At 43.8% G+C, this 18221-nt stretch overlaps 1 protein-coding gene across 3 annotated transcripts in view; it reads right to left on the reverse strand.

Moving 5' to 3' along the window:
* Positions 1-18221, reverse strand: part of tenm2b (teneurin transmembrane protein 2b) — a 1820998-nt gene that overhangs the window by 1354805 nt on the left and 447972 nt on the right. The gene's annotated exons all lie outside the window — the stretch shown is intronic.

Consider the following 18221-nt stretch of genomic DNA (forward strand, 5'->3'; position numbering starts at 1 on the left):
TCAAAACAAAACAGGAAACAAAATTGTGTAGCATTTGAAATCCTATTCTCTCACAAAAATCATTCCTTTAAATGAGTGAAGTTTGGATGCAGTTTCATTCAGACGGCTTTCTTTAAAAACGTTTAAAAACGTTGATCATAATATTACAGGTCACATGGCACAGCCTCATAGTGACAAGACATTCCATGCCACTCTTCTCTGCATAATGACAGCTCTGATCCATTGGGTCTTTAGATAGATACTTTATTAATCCCAATGGGAAATTCACATTTTTCAGCAGCAGCATACTGATACAATAAATAATATTAAATTAAAGAATGATAATAATGCAGGTGAAAAACAGACAATAACTTTGTATAATGTTAAATGTTAACGTTTACCCCCCCGGGTGGAATTGAAGAGTCGCATAGTTTGGTAGAGGAACGATCTCCTCAGTCTGTCAGTGGAGCAGGACGGTGACAGCAGTCTGTCGCTGAAGCTGCTCCTCTGTCTGGAGATGATCCTGTTTAGTGGATGCAGTGGATTCTCCATAATTGATAGGAGCCTGCTGAGCGCCCTTCGCTCTGCCACAGATGTCAAACTGTCCAGCTCCATGCCAACAATAGAGCCTGCCTTCCTCACCAGTTTGTCCAGGTGTGAGGCGTCTTTCATCTTAATGCTGCCTCCCCGGCACACCACCGCGTAGAAGAGGGCGCTCGCCACAACTGTCTGATAGAACATCTGCAGCATCTTATTGCAGATGTTGAAGGATGCCAGCCTTCTAAGGAAGTATAGTCGGCTCTGTCCTCTCTTGCACAGAGCATCAGTATTGGCAGTCCAGTCTAATTTATATTCCAGCTGCACTCCCAGATATTTATAGGTCTGCACCATCTGCACACAGTCACCTCTGATGATCACGGGGTCCATGAGGGGCCTGGTCCTCCTAAAATCCACCACCAGCTCCTTGGTTTTGCTGGTGTTCAATTGTAGGTGGTTTGAGTCGCACCATTTAACAAAGTCATTGATTAGGTCCCTGTACTCATCCTCCAGCCCATTCCTGATGCAGACCACGATAGCAGTGTCATCAGCGAACTTTTGCACATGGCAGGACTCCGAGTTGTATTGGAAGTCCGATTTATATAGGCTGAACAGGACCGGAGAAAGTACAGTCCCTTGTGGCGCTCCTGTGTTGCTGACCACAATGTCAACTTTAGCTTGCTTGCGTCGCAATCAAGACACAATTCAACTCTGCGTAACCAAACACCACCTTTAATGAAAACATTAGAACAATCAGGAGTGGAACAGGCCATTCAGCCCAACAAAGCTCGCCAGTCCTATCCACTTAATTCTGCTAAAAAAACATCAAATCGAGTTTTGAAAGTCCCTAAAGTTCTAATGTCCACCACACTACTTGGTCACTTATTCCAAGTGTCAGCGTTTCTCTGTGTAAAGAACAACTTCCTAATGTTTGTGTGAAATTTACCCTTCACAAGTTTCCAACTGTGTCCCCATGCTCTTGATGAACTCATTTTAAAGTCACCGTCTCGATCCACTCGACTAATTCCGTTCATAACTTCAAACACTTCAATCATTTCACCTCTTAATCTTTTTGCTTAAAACCCGAACCTTGGTTTACAAATAGTCGTCGTGTACACCCCCAATGCATTTGTCGTCTTGCTTTATGAGTGGCAGAGGGGCTGTTTGAATTCAGTGCATACTCTGGACAGCCAAATCTGCTCTTGTACATCTCATGTTGTATAACTCAGAAACTGGCTTATAAAGAGGAAAGTCAATAGGGCACTTGATGATGACTTATTTGACTTTCCTTGGCATAACAGGTTTTAAAACTTCCTCAAGGCCATTCCAGCTAAGAGGCATTTACATTCCATTACTATTGATTGCTGTCGTTACTTAGTAAAGTGCTAGAGGCCTCACAGGTAAAGGTTTATGACTGTGATTCTGTGTGCTGAATTTACAGAGATGTTTCCTGTATCAAGAGGACATGATGGGGCTACTGACATTTATTAAATGTATATGTGTGTGTGTGTTTATATATACTGTATATATCCTCTTCATCTTTTCCCACCTCTATGCAGGGTTGATGTGCTTGATCAACCTTCTCCAAACAGCTCGGTCCTGCACCTCCTCTCCAGTTGAGCCCTTTCCTTCAGATCTTCTTTTATCACTCCATCCAGCTCTGCTTTGGCCTCCCTCACTTTCCGTTCCCCTGCACTTTCATTCCCATCACTCCTTTGCCCAAATTTTCATTGTCACTCCTCATCACATTTCCATACCACTTTAAGCTACTTTCCTGTACTTTCTTAGATTTCCTTCCCACTTTTTATTGTACCTCTGTTTATCTCATTTCTTATTCTGTATAAGTCCACACATTCATTTCAACATCCTCATTTCTGCCACATCCAACTTCTTCTCCTGCTGTGCTCCCTTCACTGCCCATGTCTCAGCTCCATGCATCAATGCCTGTCTTACCACTCATTGCCTTTAACCTTTTCCTTAATTCTTTGATCACACAATACTCCTGATACCTTCCTCCATTTGTTCCATCCACTCTGCATTGGGTTATCTCTGCATCTAATTCTCCATCTTGGGCTACCATTGATCCTAGATATTTAAATTTATCCACTCTTTTCAGTAGCTCTCCCTGAATCATGACCATCATTAAGCTTCATGTCTTCTGCCTTCTTCCTATTTATCTTCAGTCTTCTATCTTCTAAAATCCTTCGCCATTCTCACTCTAATGAGTAGGTTCAGCAGCAACTACAGGATAGCCTATAAAAATAGCAAGCCTACCAAAGTCGCATATGAATTCCAACAAGTGTGGTAACAACGAGTCATCCTTTTAAGGATAGTGTGCCACCTAAAAGAGTGACAAAAACAGCGAGAATCCACAGGTACTTGGCAGCGGCAGTCACCACAGAGCTACAATATTCCCATTACTCACTCATTCCAGTTCTAAATGGCTGCTACACTGTACATTAGTTGGATGGACAGATGGCACATGTATTCTCTCCATCTGTTTGGTCACTGGGACTTAAAGTCTTTTCTGCCAGCATAAGACGAAGGCCAGGGGTTCATCATGAATGACCCGTCTGTCCTTTAGGTGTCCCTTTCACTCACTTACTCACTGAATGTCAAGCCCACTGCCTGAAGACAAGTGTAGAGGGACTGAGGAGGGGTTTCTTTAAACAGTCTTATAGGATGACAGCATCTCGAGCTACATGATGCCCTATTGTTAATTCTCTTATATTATTTATTTATTATTTACTTATTACATCTCTCTATTATAAAAGATAATCCTGGGACGAGACTTTCTCTGAGATAATTTCAGGTCCCGTGAGACGAGACTTTTTGCCAAGAGATTTTGACAAGTCGCGCCCTCCTCTCAAACATTTACAACAAAACCCACGGTCCACTCACTTCTCATTCGTGTGAATGCTATTGCCTGACACAGTTTCTGCGCTCTCAGCTCTAAGCGAGGTCGGAAATGAAAGACAAAGAGTAGTTGACAAAGTAGAACGTCGTAAAGAGGTTCAAAAACGTTGGCATGATACACATGCAGAGCAGGTTAGGGATTATGAAAGTACTAAAATCCGAAAGTCTCAAAAAACTGATAGTAAAGGTCGCATTAGCGCAAACAAATGGAAATTATTACTCTGTAAAATAACGGAACAGTGAAAAGAGATCGAATACATGGACATGGGTGATATGACAGAAATCTGTAGATATTGTTTGGCTTTAAATTTTAAGTCGGAGACTTGTAGATCGTCTAATTCATGTCGCTATCAGGGAAAAGTAGTGTTTCTTCACAATGAAGAGGCCTATCCATGAGAATTGAAAGATTGGTTGTTTGGTGAAAGTGAAATCCACATACTCGAGTGGCAGAGACATTGATGTGGCTTGTGCATAGCGCAGGCAGGGATGTTGGCAAGCAAAGCGAGCAGGAGGCGAAGTCCCCTAGTATTTTATATTTTTAATATAATGTACACTTATTACTGTAATTTAACATAATGATTTTTTTCTGATATTAATATAAATTGTGTTCATCCATCCATCCATCCTCTTCCGCTTATCCGAGGTCGGGTCGCGGGGACAGCAGCTTGAGCAGAGATGCCCAGACTTCCCTCTCCCCGGCCACTTCTTCTAGCACTTCTGGGAGAATCCCGAGGCGTTCCCAGGCCAGCCGGGAGACATAGTCCCTCCAGCGTGTCCTGGGTCTTCCCCGGGGCCTCCTCCCGGTTAGACGTGCCCAGAACACCTCACCAGGGAGGCGTCCAGGAGGCATCCTGATCAGATGCCCGAGCCACCTCATCTGACTCCTCTCGATGTGGAGGAGCAGCGGCTCTACTCTGAGCTCCTCCCGGATGACTGAGCTTCTCACCCAATTTTTAAGGGAGAACCCAGACACCCTGCGGAGGAAACTCATTTCAGCCGCTTGTATTCGCGATCTCGTTCTTTCGGTCACTATAAATTGTGTATTTACTTTTTTTTTTTTTAGCATTTTATTGATTTTATTAAAATCAAATAACATTCCATACAAGCAAGTCAAGTTTAACAAAGCTAGGTTTGAAACAAATCAGTGTATTTACTGTTTAAGTCCTTTTATATTCCTCTTTAATGCACAGCCTTGCTGTTTATCACGTATCTCACTACATATACTGTAGTACTGTGTGTATGTGACTGTCACGTATGTGTGTCACAGGGTCACCTTCCAGGCTAATCAGAGCACCACCACTTTGGGACACAAGGGGGCGCTGTGGTTGACAGGTTTGTCTCTTTTCCCACTCACAGCTTTGAGAAACTGCCCAATGAGGGTGACTAACTCCACCCCTTCTGGTCCAACAACTATCAAGCAGAGATGTCCTCAACAGGGGTCGCCTCACTTTAGGATGGACAGACTGTGAGATGGAGGTCCGGCCTGCTCCTGTGACACTCTATTTGGTAATTAGGCGACACAGCCTGCTCCTTTGCTGAGCTTCATTTTGCTCCATCGTGTGTATGCTTATTTTGCTGAACTGATTATTAAAAGGGGCGACCCAGTTGGCACCCCAATATTTGGTGGATGGATTTGTGTGTTCTCTTGATCAACATCAGGGACAACAAAAAGTTGATTTGATGTCATTTGAGGGGTGATATGATAAAATATGAACCTCCTGTAAGAAACCAATGAAAATGTAGGATAGTGTGCTAACTCAACCTGATACCATAAAGCAGATCCATGAAGCTGTGGGATGGAAGCGCTTCTCACTTCACCACCATGCTACCTGAAGAAGAATTTTAGAAATGATTAAATTCCATACTTTTAATCAACTGATGAAGCTTCTGAGGAGAAACTGAGCCTGGCCTTTTGATATTTCTCATAAGGGTGTTGCTACAGAGGAGCAGTATAGCTTGCCACACACAATGCAATGGTGAAAAATAAGTGCAAATTAAAAGCTCAATTTATCACAAACATGAAGCGCTTAAATAAAAGGTTAGAAGGCTGTACCATTTAGTTGGTCACTTTCAGGTATCTGAAAGGAATACTTTAAAGTGTTGGGCACTAAAACAAAAAAGTAAAAAACAGCAGGTGTCCGCGCAGCATGATAAAGAAGCTATCAAGGCCAGCCACTAATTATTCCCCTTGTGTCATTAGGCTGGCGAAATCACGCTTGGAACTAAAAAAGATTAAGTGCGGCGCGATCACAAAACTCTAAGCAAAGCATGGCCGAGTCCGGCGGGAGGGGTTGCGGATAATGTTGTTTAAATACCGTATTCCCCAAACGGCCGCCTTTACCAGTGACACGGTATTGGTAACATTTGTATGCACACACGAAAAATCTCAAGTTTTTAATTTATTATTCCTAAAGCAGGCTGCATTAAATCAGCGAGCCCAAGCATTCTGCTGCTCTAACCAGCGTTTCATAAAATACACAATTATTTAAATTAGACAAATCCCAAAGTCTCCCTCGAATAGAGATGTGACTGCTAATTAATATTAAGGAGACTTTTTAAAATAATTCTTTATTGTTTCGCTATGAATGTAATGAAGTGCTCTTCTATTCAGTCACTTTGAGCAGTTTAATCCGGCGTAGCTGAAACAGAAGAAAATGTGTACAAGTGAGACAATACACTGAGGGGCCACGAAACATTTAAAGAAACAACAGGAGGGAGCATTTCATAATGTCTTCAGACGTTACAGCTCACTGAAGAAGTGCCGTATGCCCCCTGAAAAGTGACGTATGCTTTTGATATGTCATCGAGTAAAGCAAAGCGAGTCCGAAAAGAGATCAAGTATGGCTTATTCTGCAAAGAGATTCTAAAATGGCCAGGGTACCTTTGCTGGTACCCCTAGAGACGTTAATAAATCATTTAAGTAGAGTGATATCTCTGCAAAGTCTTTAGAGTCCTGGTGCTCCCTGGCTGTGAGACATGGACGCTATCCAGTGACCTATAATGAACACTGGACTCCTTCTCTCTGTGTCTCTTCAGGGAATCCTTGGGTTCCGCTGGTTTGACTTTGTGTTGCTCATGGAGTCCTGAATGAGGCACATGACCTGCATTGTGAGAGAGCATCAGTTATGGGACTACGCCCATGTGGTGCGATTCACAAAGGGTGATCCGGCTCACAGGATCTTCATTGTTGAGGCCACAAGCAGCTGGACCAGGCAAGCTGTGGCAGATAGAGGGTCATTTCAGGAGGGTGGGACAGGACCGCGTGTCTGCCTGGGGGGTTGCAAACCGGGATCTCGAGTTGTTTCGTCGTGTAGTGGGTGCGGCAATGTGCTGTACCAGTGCATGGTCCCCAATTTGACTTGACTTGACTTACTGTACTTTCGTCAAGACCGGTAATTAACCAAATAATTCAACAAGGCTCCAGTTTACATTCGCTTTATCTTTCTCAGTTGTCGGCAACAGTTCTCCGGCCTTTAGACTTATGTCAAGGTAAATGAGGCAGACTTGTTTTGTTTTAAGGAACAGAATAATACAATTTATTAATAAGCACAAGGACGGTAGAAAAATGATAACTGCATATACTGTATACGAGGGACGTTCAAAAAGTTTCTGCACTTTTATATTTTAGTTGGAAACGGTGAAGGAGGGACGAGTAGCGATTGGTCATGTCTGAGAGTGTCATGTGACTAGTTCTGTCTGGCAAGCCAGCTGCCCTTGCAGTTTAGTATAAGAGTTGTCAGTAAGTAAGTAAGTAAGAAAGTAAGAAGAGTGATATCTCTGCAAAAGGATGAAGGTCCAAGTCTTTAGAGTCCTGGTGCTTCGAGATTGTGAGACATGGACGTTATCCAGTGACCTGAGATGAAGACTGGACTCCTTCAGTTCTGTGTCTCTTCAGAGAATCTTTGAATATCGTTGATTTGACTTTGTGTTGCTCACGGAGTCCCGAATGAGGAACATGACCTGCATTGTGAGGGAGCATCAGTTACGGCACTACGGCCATGTGGCGCGATTCACAAAGGGTGATCTGGCTCACAGGACCGTCATTGTTGAGGCCACAAGCAGCTGGACCAGGCCAAGGGCTCGCCCACGTAACACCTTGCTGTGGCAGATAGAGGGTCAATTCAGGAGGATGGGACAGGACCGCGTGTCTGCCTGGGGGGTTGCCAACCAGGATCCAAAGCTGTTTCGTTGTGTGGTGGGTGCAGCAACATACTGTACCAGTGCATGCTCCCCAACTTGACTTGACCTGATATTTCAAAATAGCTGTTTTCTTGAATTTGTATCCAATTGTGCAATCAGTCATTCAGCTGATTGAAATGGAGAAAAGTCGTGTGTCTCAAAGCAAAGGAGAAAGTTGTCTGAGGACATCAGCATGAAAATTCTAGACAATCATTTTGAAGGCAACGGCTAGAAGACCATCTCCAAGTAGCTTGATGTCCCTGTGACAACAGCTGCAAGTATTATTAAGAATTATAAGGCCCATGGGGGTGTAGACAACCTCCCTGGACACCTGGCAAAAGGAAAATTGACCTCAGAATAGATAGATAGATAGATAGATAGATAGATAGATAGATAGATAGATAGATAGATAGATAGATAGATAGATAGATAGATAGATAGATAGATAGATAGATAGATAGATAGATAGATAGATAGATACTTTATTAATCCCAGTGGTAGGCAAAAAGCTAAGAGATCCAAGCTGAACTCCAAGGTCAAGGCCCATCATTGTCTGATCACACCACCCGTCACTTTCTGTGACAGTGTGATTAACTGATGACGACCCAGGAGAACTCCACTGTTGAAAGACAAACATAAAAAAGCCACACTGCAATTTGCTAAAGAGACCATAATACTTCTAGGAGAATGTCCTTTGGACTCATGAGACAAAAGTGGAGCTGTTTGGCAAATGACATCAGATCCACGTCCACAGATGTAAAAAATGAAGCTTTCAAAGAAAAGAACGCCATAGCTACTGTGAAATATAGAGGAGCTCAGTCGTGTTTTGGGGCTGCTTTGCTGCGTCTGCCATGAGGAGTCTTGAATCTGTGCAGGGAATAATGAAATCTCAAGACTATCAAGACACTCTGGAGTGAAGCGTACTGCCCAAGGTCAGAAAGCTGTGTGTCAGTCGCATGTCATGGAGCCTCCCAAAAGGATAAGGAGCCAAAACAACAAGCGAAAAGGAGGCTAGAATGACTAACAAAACATTGGTCAATTCTGAAGTCCCCTTCTATGAGCCCTGATTTAAATCCTATCAAGCATCTATGGAAAGAAGTGAAATGTGCAGCCTGGAGAAGACCCCTTCAAACCTGACACAGCTGGAGCAGTTTGCTCAGGACGAGTGGGCCAAACGACCTGCGGACAGGCGCAGACATCTCATGGAGAGCGCCAGGAATCGCTTGTGGGCAGTGATGGCCTCTAAGGGTTTTGCAACGAAATATTTGATTAAAGATCCCACCACTTGTGTCCATGCCGTTTTCATTTGTATTATTATTTGAAATATTCTGTTGAATCAAAGCTCTAAAGCAAAGATTTTTGTTAAATACGGAATAAACAAAGATGGGGGCCAACAGCTTTTGTCAGTTTCAAGTTATTTCAGAGACAATTGTGGGTTCTTGTTTTGTCATGGTAACAAATTTGTTCCCCTTTGTATAAATAAATTCTAAATATTATTTACCGTATATACTCACGTATAAGTCGGGGCTTGCTTTGACCGTATAATTTCCGGTATTTTACAATGTTGGTCATATAAGTCGAATGTAGAAAACTCACGCTATTTGTCCAAGAGATTATGATATGGGGCGGCACAGTGGTACAGCGGTAGCACTGCTGCCTCACAGTAAGGAGACCTGGGTTCGCTTCTCAGGTCCTCCCAGCGTGGACTTTGCATGTTCTCCCCATGTCTGCGTGGGTTTTCCTCCGATTTCCTCCCACAGTCCAAAGACATGCAGGTTAGGTGCATTGGCGATTCTAAATGGTCCCTGGTGTGGGTGTGGGTGTGTGCCCTGTGGTGGGCTGGCGACCCTCCACGGGGTTTGTTTCCTGCCTTGCGCCCTGTGCTGGCTGGGATTGGCTCCTGTGACCCTATGTTAGGATATAGCAGGTTGGATAATGGATGGATGGATGGATTATGGGTGGCACGGTGGCGCAGTGGGTAGCACTGCTGCCTTGCAGTAAGGAGACCTGGGTTCGCTTCCCGGGTTCTCCCAGCATGGACTTTGCATGTTCTCCCCGTGTCTGCGCGGGTTTCCCTCTGATTTCCTCCCACAGTCCAAAGACATGCAGGTTGGGTGCATTGGCGATCCTAAATTGTCCCTGGTGTGGGTGTGTGTGTGTGCCCTGGGGTGGGCTGGCGCCCTCCTCGGGGTTTGTTTCCTGCCTTGTGCTCTGTGCTGGCTGGGATTGGCTCCTGTTACCCTATGTTAGGATATAGCAGGTTGGATAATGGATGGATGGATTATGGGTGGCACGGTGATGCAGTGGGAAGTGCTGCTGCTTCGCAGTTAGAAGACTCGGGTTCGCTTCCCGGGTCCTCCCTGCGTGGAGTTTGCATGTGCTCCCTGTGTCTGCGTGGGTTTCCTCCCACAGTCGAAAGACATGCAGGTTAGGTGCATTGGCGATTCTAAATTGTCCCTAGTGTGTGCTTGGTGTGTGTGTGTGTGTGTGTGCCCTGCGGTGGGCTGGCACCCTGCCCGAGGTTTGTTTCCTGCCTTGCGCCCTGTGTTGGCTGGGATTGGCTCCAGCAGACCCCCGTGACACTGTGTTAGGATATAGCGAGTTGGATGATGGATGGATGGATTACGATATGCTAACGCCCACCTGAGAGAGTAACCACGGAGCACACGGTCTTTTTTTTCTATGTATTGTGCCCACGTGACCACACAGTAATACACAAACTATTCCGAAGCGACATTTGCACCGTTTTGTGTTTTTTGTATCTCACACCCTGATACACCTTTATCATAAAGAGAATCCCTTATCTACGATTTGGAGTTTGATCAGAAGAAAATATGAAGCTGGTTTTAAATTAAACATCATTGAACAGGCGAAAGAAATTAGTAACTGCGCTGCTGCAACAAAATTCGATGTGTCTGAGAAACTGATGCGAGATCGTAGAAGGCAAGAAGAAGTAAAAAAAAATAAATTAAGTGTATAAGTCAGGGTCTGATTTTATGATCGATTGTTTGGGTTTCAAGACCCGACTTATACGTGAGTACATACAGGTGGCGCAGTGGTAGCGCTGCTGCTTTGCAGTAAGGAGACTGTGGAAGATTGTGGGTTCACTTCCCGGTTCCTCCCTGTGTGGATAGCACTTTGAGTACTGAGGAAAGTGCTATATAAATGTAATGAAATTAAATTAGACATGTTTACAGTCCATCGTTTTATCTTTTCTACTCGTATGTGAAAAATTACAAGGATGGAAGAATGGGAAAAAACAGAAGCTGGAATGAACTGAAATTGGAAGAAGAATTATCAAAATAACAAGTAAAGGCAATTTGAAAATTACACGGTAACCACAACGGAGAGAAGCTAACACAATACAATGCATTTGTGATGGTTTATGGGTAGTCTGAACACGCATGGCGCGGCTCCCATGCTGACCTCAACCCAAACCGGTTCTAGCTGGTCACGCAGCAAGCCAAGCAGTTCAGCACTTTTCATAACAGAGAAATTGCTAGACAGTGCAATTAGCCCTAAACTTTTTATGTGTTCCTACTGCATGCTTTTACGACTTTTCTGCCTAATCAATGCCTGCAGAAGAAACACACAGCATATAATCATTAAAAGTCCACCTCATATCAAAGAGGGAGACACAACAAGATGGAGACAGTGTTCTCAATCTGAGCTTGCACCGTGCTATCTTGTATACATTACCTAATTTTGTACTTTGTTTTACTTTTATCATCGTTTATAAATTTAATTCGGGTGACATGGTGCCATAGTAGTAGCACTGCTGCCTTGCAGTAAGAAAACCAGGGATTCACATCCCAGGTCCTCCCTGTGTGGAGACTGCATGGTTTCCTCCTATCATAGGTAGATTGGTGACATTAAATTGGCCCCAGTGTGTGTTTAGTGTGTGTGTGTTCACCCTGCAATGAACTGGCGCGCCCTGTCCAGGGTTTGTTCCTACCTTACGTCCTATGCTAGCAGGAATGGGGCCAGGAAGGCCGACCCTGGTCTGGATTAAGCGAGTTAGAAAATGACATGACATAAATTGAATTATTATGTTTTGGTTGCCATTTTGTGGAGCATTTTTTCTTGCTTGCTGCCATATTGTTTAAGCAACCAAATTCTGTGCTGCCACGTGAGGCTCATCAGATGATCCCTCTTTCATTTTTGATGACCTTTCTTTGCCTCTGACTGTGTCCAGTTGTGTGAATATAAAGAATATCTCCAGGCCGCATTTCACCGCTCAGTGATTCTGTAAGGCCATAGTCAGCTCCAGCCCACCTACAACTACAGTACATTCTACCTCCTACAGCCTTCATTGATATTCCACCTTTGGTAGAGAGGTCTTTCAAGAGGACAGAGGACCTGGTGGTGTTAGAAAGAACAAGAGCTAATAATGTAAAAGTTTAAGATAAGATCTAATCTTAAGGTCTGGGAGACAAGGGATCATAGACATAAATATATCAAAATAATCTGAGGAGGAAGAAGATCTGGATTGAGGGGCAGATAAAGGTGAAGATGGATGACAAGTAGGAGATTAAAAATCTGAAAGAATAAAAGTAAGAATGCTGCAAAAATTCTGAGGCTTGCATCAAACATCTCAAAACAACAACTAGAAAGGAGTGACCCAGGGGCCTACACTCGTACAAGAGCATGTGTGGAAACATCATTTTTATATATAAACTTTAAGTGGTTTTCCAGTAAGGAGACCTGGGCTTCTGTCTCATTTCCTTCCTGCGTGGAGTGTGCATGTTCTCCATGTGTCTGCGTGGGTCTCCACCGGGTGCTCTGGTGTCCTCCCACAGTCCAAAGGCATGCAAGTTAGATAGACTGGCGATACTAAACTGGCTGCATGTTTATTGTGTGTGTGTGTGTTTGCCATGAGATGGACTGGCACCCTGTCTAGGGTCTGTTCCTGCCTTGTGCCCTATGCTAGATGGGATAGACTCCAGCACCCCACCGCTACCCTGCTCAGGACTAAGCAGGTTAGAAAATGACTGATTGCCTGATTTTACAGTGGTGTGAATACCATAATGGAGGGATTCCTTATCTGGATGGTATTCCATAATGGAAGAATGTTGATGGACACACCAGGTGCCAACAACTAACCCGGCCAGGAGGCCATAATGGAAGGACAGAGGGAGACAGCTTTCCAGAGTCAGATAGATAGATAGATAGATAGATAGATAGATAGATAGATAGATAGATAGATAGATAGATAGATAGATAGATAGATAGATAGATAGATAGATAGATAGATAGATAGATAGATAGGAAAGGCACTATATAATAGATAGATAGATAGACAGATAGATAGATACTTTATTAATCCCAAGGGGAAATTCACATACTCCAGCAGCAGCATACTGATAAAAAACAATATTAAATTTAAGAGTAATAAAAATGCAGGTATAACATAAAATAACTTTGTATAATGTTAACGTTTAACCTCACAACCCCCTGGGTGGAACTGAAGAGTCACATAGTGTGATGGATGAACGATCTCCTCAGTCTGTCAGTGGAGCAGGACGGTGACAGCAGTCTGTCGCTGAAGCTGCTCCTCTGTCTGGAGATGATCCTGTTCTGTGGATGCAGTGGATTCTCCATAATTGACAGGAGTCTGCTCAGCACCCGTCGCTCTGCCAGGGATGTCAAACTGTCCAGCTCCATGCCTACAATAGAGCCTGCCTTCCTCACCAGTTTGTCCAGGCGTGAGGCGTCCTTCTTCTCTATGCTGCCTCCCCAGCACACCGCTGCGTAGAAGAGGGCGCTCGCCACAACCGTCTGATAGAACATCTGCAGCATCTTATTGCAGATGTTAAAGGACGCCAGCCTTCTAAGGAAGTATAGTCAGCTCTGTCCTCTCTTACACAGAGCATCAGTATTGACAGTCCAGTCTAATTTATCATCCAGCTGCACTCCCAGGTATATATAGGTCTGCACCCTCTGCCCACAGTCACCTCTGATGATCACGGGGTCCATGAGGGGCCTGGTCCTCCTAAAACCCACCACCAGCTCCTTGGTTTTGCTGGTGTTCAGTTGTAGGTGGTTTGGGTCGCACCATTTAACAAAGTCCTTGATGAGGTTCCTATACTCCTCCTCCTGCCCACTCCTGATGCAGCCCACGATAGCAGTGTCGTCAGCGAACTTCTGCACGTGGCAGGACTCCCGAGTTGTATTGGAAGTCTGATGTATATAGACTGAACAGGACCGGAGAAAGTACAGTCCCCTGCAGCGCTCCTGTATACTCCCCCCTACATACAGGATGGCAGCATCCCTCTGGTGGAATTCCCATTTGTACAATCACAGGGCATATTGGGAGCTGTAGTCCTGATTTGTAGCCCTGTTGGGGTACTTGTACTTCTGACATGCAGTGCATCAGGGAGTCAGAGTTGAGAGGCACTGGGCAACGCTCAGAGAGAAAGAGGAATAGAAAGCGAAGAATAACTGTCTATTTAACCTTGAATCTGTGTTTGGCTGAGTTGTGTCTGGGGTTTGGGGCTTGTGGGTGCCCCCTAGTGGCCACAGTGGTATTTTAACAATGGAGATTCTGTTGTATAACAAAGCCGAAAGACTCAAAGGAAACACAAAGCTATTTGAAGTGTACACACTTCCTAAGGGCAATTAACTGGTAAGTAATTACAATTGGCAAAAGAGAAAAGAATAAAAAAACAAATGAAGGGGTTCTGACCAAATGTGGGTGTGTCCACAGTCCTGAGAGGGGCGTGGTCAGGGGGTGCTCCTTGACGAGAAAAGGCTGACAATTCTAATGCTGAAACTCGCCATAATTCCTTCACAGGCTCATGTTTTATTAATTCTTTCCTCGTGTTTGTTTTGTTTGTTTGTTTGCATATACATGTTATTTATTTTTGAAAAGGTTCTTTGTTAATTTTGTTTACTTCCGGTTGCTGATATATTTTGAAACACAGTTGTTGTCTTGTGCTTGTCGATGCCAAGGAGAGTGGGACAAGAAGTTTCATGAATTGCATCATCACCATGTGGTAAAATGTGCCCGGGGTCCATGGTAGAAAGCCACAAGTCAAGTCAAGTTGGGGAGCATGCACTGGTACAGCGCATTGCCACACCCACTACACGTCGAAACAGCTCGGGATCCCGGTTGGCAACCCCCCCAGGCAGACACGCGGTCCAGTCCTACCCTCCGGAAATGACCCTCTATCTGCCACAGCCAGGTGTTACGTGGGCGACCCCTTGCTCTGGTCCAGCCACTTGGGTCCCCAACAATGAGGATCTTACGAGCCAGATCACCCTCGGGGAAACGCGTCATATGACTGTAGTGCAGCGAAAGGCAACTTTTTTCGAGATGCAGCGCACTAAGTCCAAAAATTTTCTTTCGCGGCGCACCTGAGGAACTGCCCACAAATAAAGTCGTGACGACACAATCTATGGACAATCGCCAATAAAAACAGTTAATTTTACAAGTTTGAAAGACATTTTATTCATAAAGGAATCAAAGGATAAATCTTAAATTTAATTAATGTGAACGTTGAGATTGTTTTTCAGCACATATGAGATTGATGCGAGGATCAATTTTCGAAAGACAGACGCGCATTTCCTTGTCAATCATTTGAAGTCTCTCGCGTTTCTTAGACTTCATTTCCGTAAGTGTTGAAAAACCTTGCTCACAGAGATAAGAGCTTCCAAAAGTTCAAAAACACTAGCAATTTTAAATATTTTATAAAAGTATTTGCAGCGCCCCTAGAAAATTCGGTTGCCCGACAGTGCTGTAGTGCCATAACTGACGCTCCCTCACAATGCAGGTAATGTGCCTCATTCGGGACTCCATGAGCAACACAAAGTCAAACCAACGGTACCCAAGGATTTTCTGGAGAGACACAGTACCAAAGGAGTCCAGTCTTCATCTCAGGTCACTGGATAGCGTCCATGCCTCACAACCATATAGTAAGACAGGAAGCACCAGGACTCTAAAGACTTGGACCTTCGTCCTTTTGCATAGATATCGGAAGCGCCACACACACTTTTCCAGCGACCTCATGACCCCTCATGCTCTCCCAATCCGTCTACTGACTTCACAGGAAGAGTCACCAGAGACATGAATGTCACTGCCAAGTTAAGTTAAGCTCTCAACAAGGTCGACACTCTCTCCGCAAACAGACACACTGCTGATGGCTGTGCCCAAGAGGTCATTAAAGGCCTGGTCATTAGAGGTCATTAAAGGCACAGGTGCAGGTAATATTGCCGCTCAGACTCCGAGAGTTTGGGTGTAATGGGAATTAGCTACACAGCTATGGAGTGCTTAATGGGAGAAAGCGGATGATTATCTGTTTATGTATGAGAGTGATATTACCCTTGGGATTAATAAAGTATCTATCTATCTCTCTATCTATTAACTCAACTGTCCCTCCTTAGTCCTCCGGGGTTTGCAAATGAGGCGTCTACACTCACACGGGATATAAGAAGTGTATGCACAAAATTGAGAAAAATCGAGGAACATAGGGAAGGAAAGGAAAAGAGAACTGGGCAATTGAGCCAGTGCTACAGAATGGAGGCAACACAGTTGGGGAAGCACCGCAGGGGAATGTGGGGGAATGGCACTCCTGAGGAGACTGAGCCAGTATGGGACATCGTGGTCTCAGACAGTAAAGGAAACTGGCGGTATGCAGGAACTGGGACGCTGAAGAATAGAGGACACAACGAGAGCCAATATAAGGATGACCACAATTGCCGGGGTCTCAGCCCTTAGGAGGCAGGCTATTGAGAGGGAAGGCACTGGAGTACAGCGTGAGGGTGTAAATCAGTCTGGTTTGAACCTTGATTTAACTTATTTGCTTCAATTTTATGTTACTTCACTACAGTAAAAATTTTATGACTTATTTATTGAAGATTTTTGTACTTCCACTTGAAGATTATTTTGAATTATTTAAGAACAACCTTCCACAAAGCATTTTATCACCAATCTTGCTGCTTGTGTCCTCTTTGCACTTGTCATGACTATCAAGGCCTTGGAGGAACAGGAAGATGCCAGGGCTGCGGGCACTCAGGGAGACACACATCACAATGGTTTAAAGATCAGCACAAATTAATTGAATTCTGGTAATACTTCATGCACAGGAATTTAAACTGGTAGCTTTGGAGCTGCTTATAACAAAACACAGCATCACACACAAATAACATAACAAAAGTTAAACAACATACATTTAAATGGACATCAGTTAAGGACGACACTGACCATTAGCCTTCTTAGCGTTAACTCTGAGAGTCTCTTGAGCTTGGAATTGTATGTTGTTATAATATTTTTGTTATAATATTAAGTTTAATGTCACTGTGTCTGTGCAGACATTTTAAACTCTTTTGCTTTTCTTTGTACATGCATAGCTGAGCCAGATTTAGTACAAAGGGGCTCAACATTTAGAATTGCAGAGCCAAGCATAGGACAAGATGGCCAAAGACAGCTGGAGGAATGTATAGTCAGCCTAAAGACAGAATAGTATACATCTGTCCTCTGTCAGCACAAAATCTTCTTTCCTTGTTGGGAGAATGAGACAACTACAAGTAGGCATTGTGCTATTCCTGTATTTTTGGAGGTGGGGTTGAGTCCTTTCCTGTCCTTGTTTGGAGACCAGAGAGAGAGCCTGCACATGGAGAAACCAGTATATAAGGTTTGGACTGCTGCCAAGACACTTTGAAGCCTGTGGACGGACAAATGGGTGATTGCATCATTCGTCCCGAAAAACCTTTCAGCACAGTGACGGAAAATGGCGGACTGTATACATCAAGTTCCCACCTTGGTATTGTCATGATATGGCTTCCTCCGTCTGTAATGCCGCGTAAAGTCGTCAGTAAAGAAAGCTAAGGTATATCTTTTTCTCTCATGTGATTTTTGTACCGCCATATCACTATAGGAGGGATATCACCTTTTAATATCATATCTCTATATTTTTCGGTTACTTAAAACGCCGCAATTTCAAAAGAACACATTTCCGGAGAGCTAGTGCCTCCTAAGGAAACATATGAAAATACGGTTAACCCTGAATATCACTCTGGATTCTCTGTAAAGCGTTAAGCCTGGATAATGCTAGGAAGATTATTCTGCTGCCTTTTAGTGGAATAAATATCATTATGCTACAAAAAAAATCATGAATAGTTCTATACAGTTTGCCACTGTAAGGTAACTCATCAATATTTAAGAGTGGGGTGGATCCTTCAGTCAAAACACAATGACATGTAAACCAGAAGCTGTAAAGCCAGTTTTAGAACAAACTGCAACTGAACCATTCGTTGAGTCAAGCGACAGTGGTGACAATGAGAATTGGAATATTAAACATGGACACAGATTATGAAACTGATGCATAGAGCAACGTACAACCAAACCACTGTGATATGTGTGGAAGAATATTTTTAGGGTAACACAGCATTCATCTTTAAGAAGGGTTAATAATGTCGGAAACGAGATCAAGGTCAAGTGAACAACAGCATGTACGCTGAAATGTAAGAACTGGTTTAGGGAAAATACTGAGATGGTCAAGTAAATAAAGAATATGCCAGAAGAAAGGCTGATGCAATATACAAAATGAACTGAATGATGACTACGAGATGACATCCTGTAAGCCACCAGAATGGACAGCCGTTATATGCAC

The sequence above is a fragment of the Erpetoichthys calabaricus genome, chromosome 11 (assembly GCF_900747795.2).
Source record: "Erpetoichthys calabaricus chromosome 11, fErpCal1.3, whole genome shotgun sequence".
Taxonomy (NCBI): domain Eukaryota; kingdom Metazoa; phylum Chordata; class Cladistia; order Polypteriformes; family Polypteridae; genus Erpetoichthys; species Erpetoichthys calabaricus.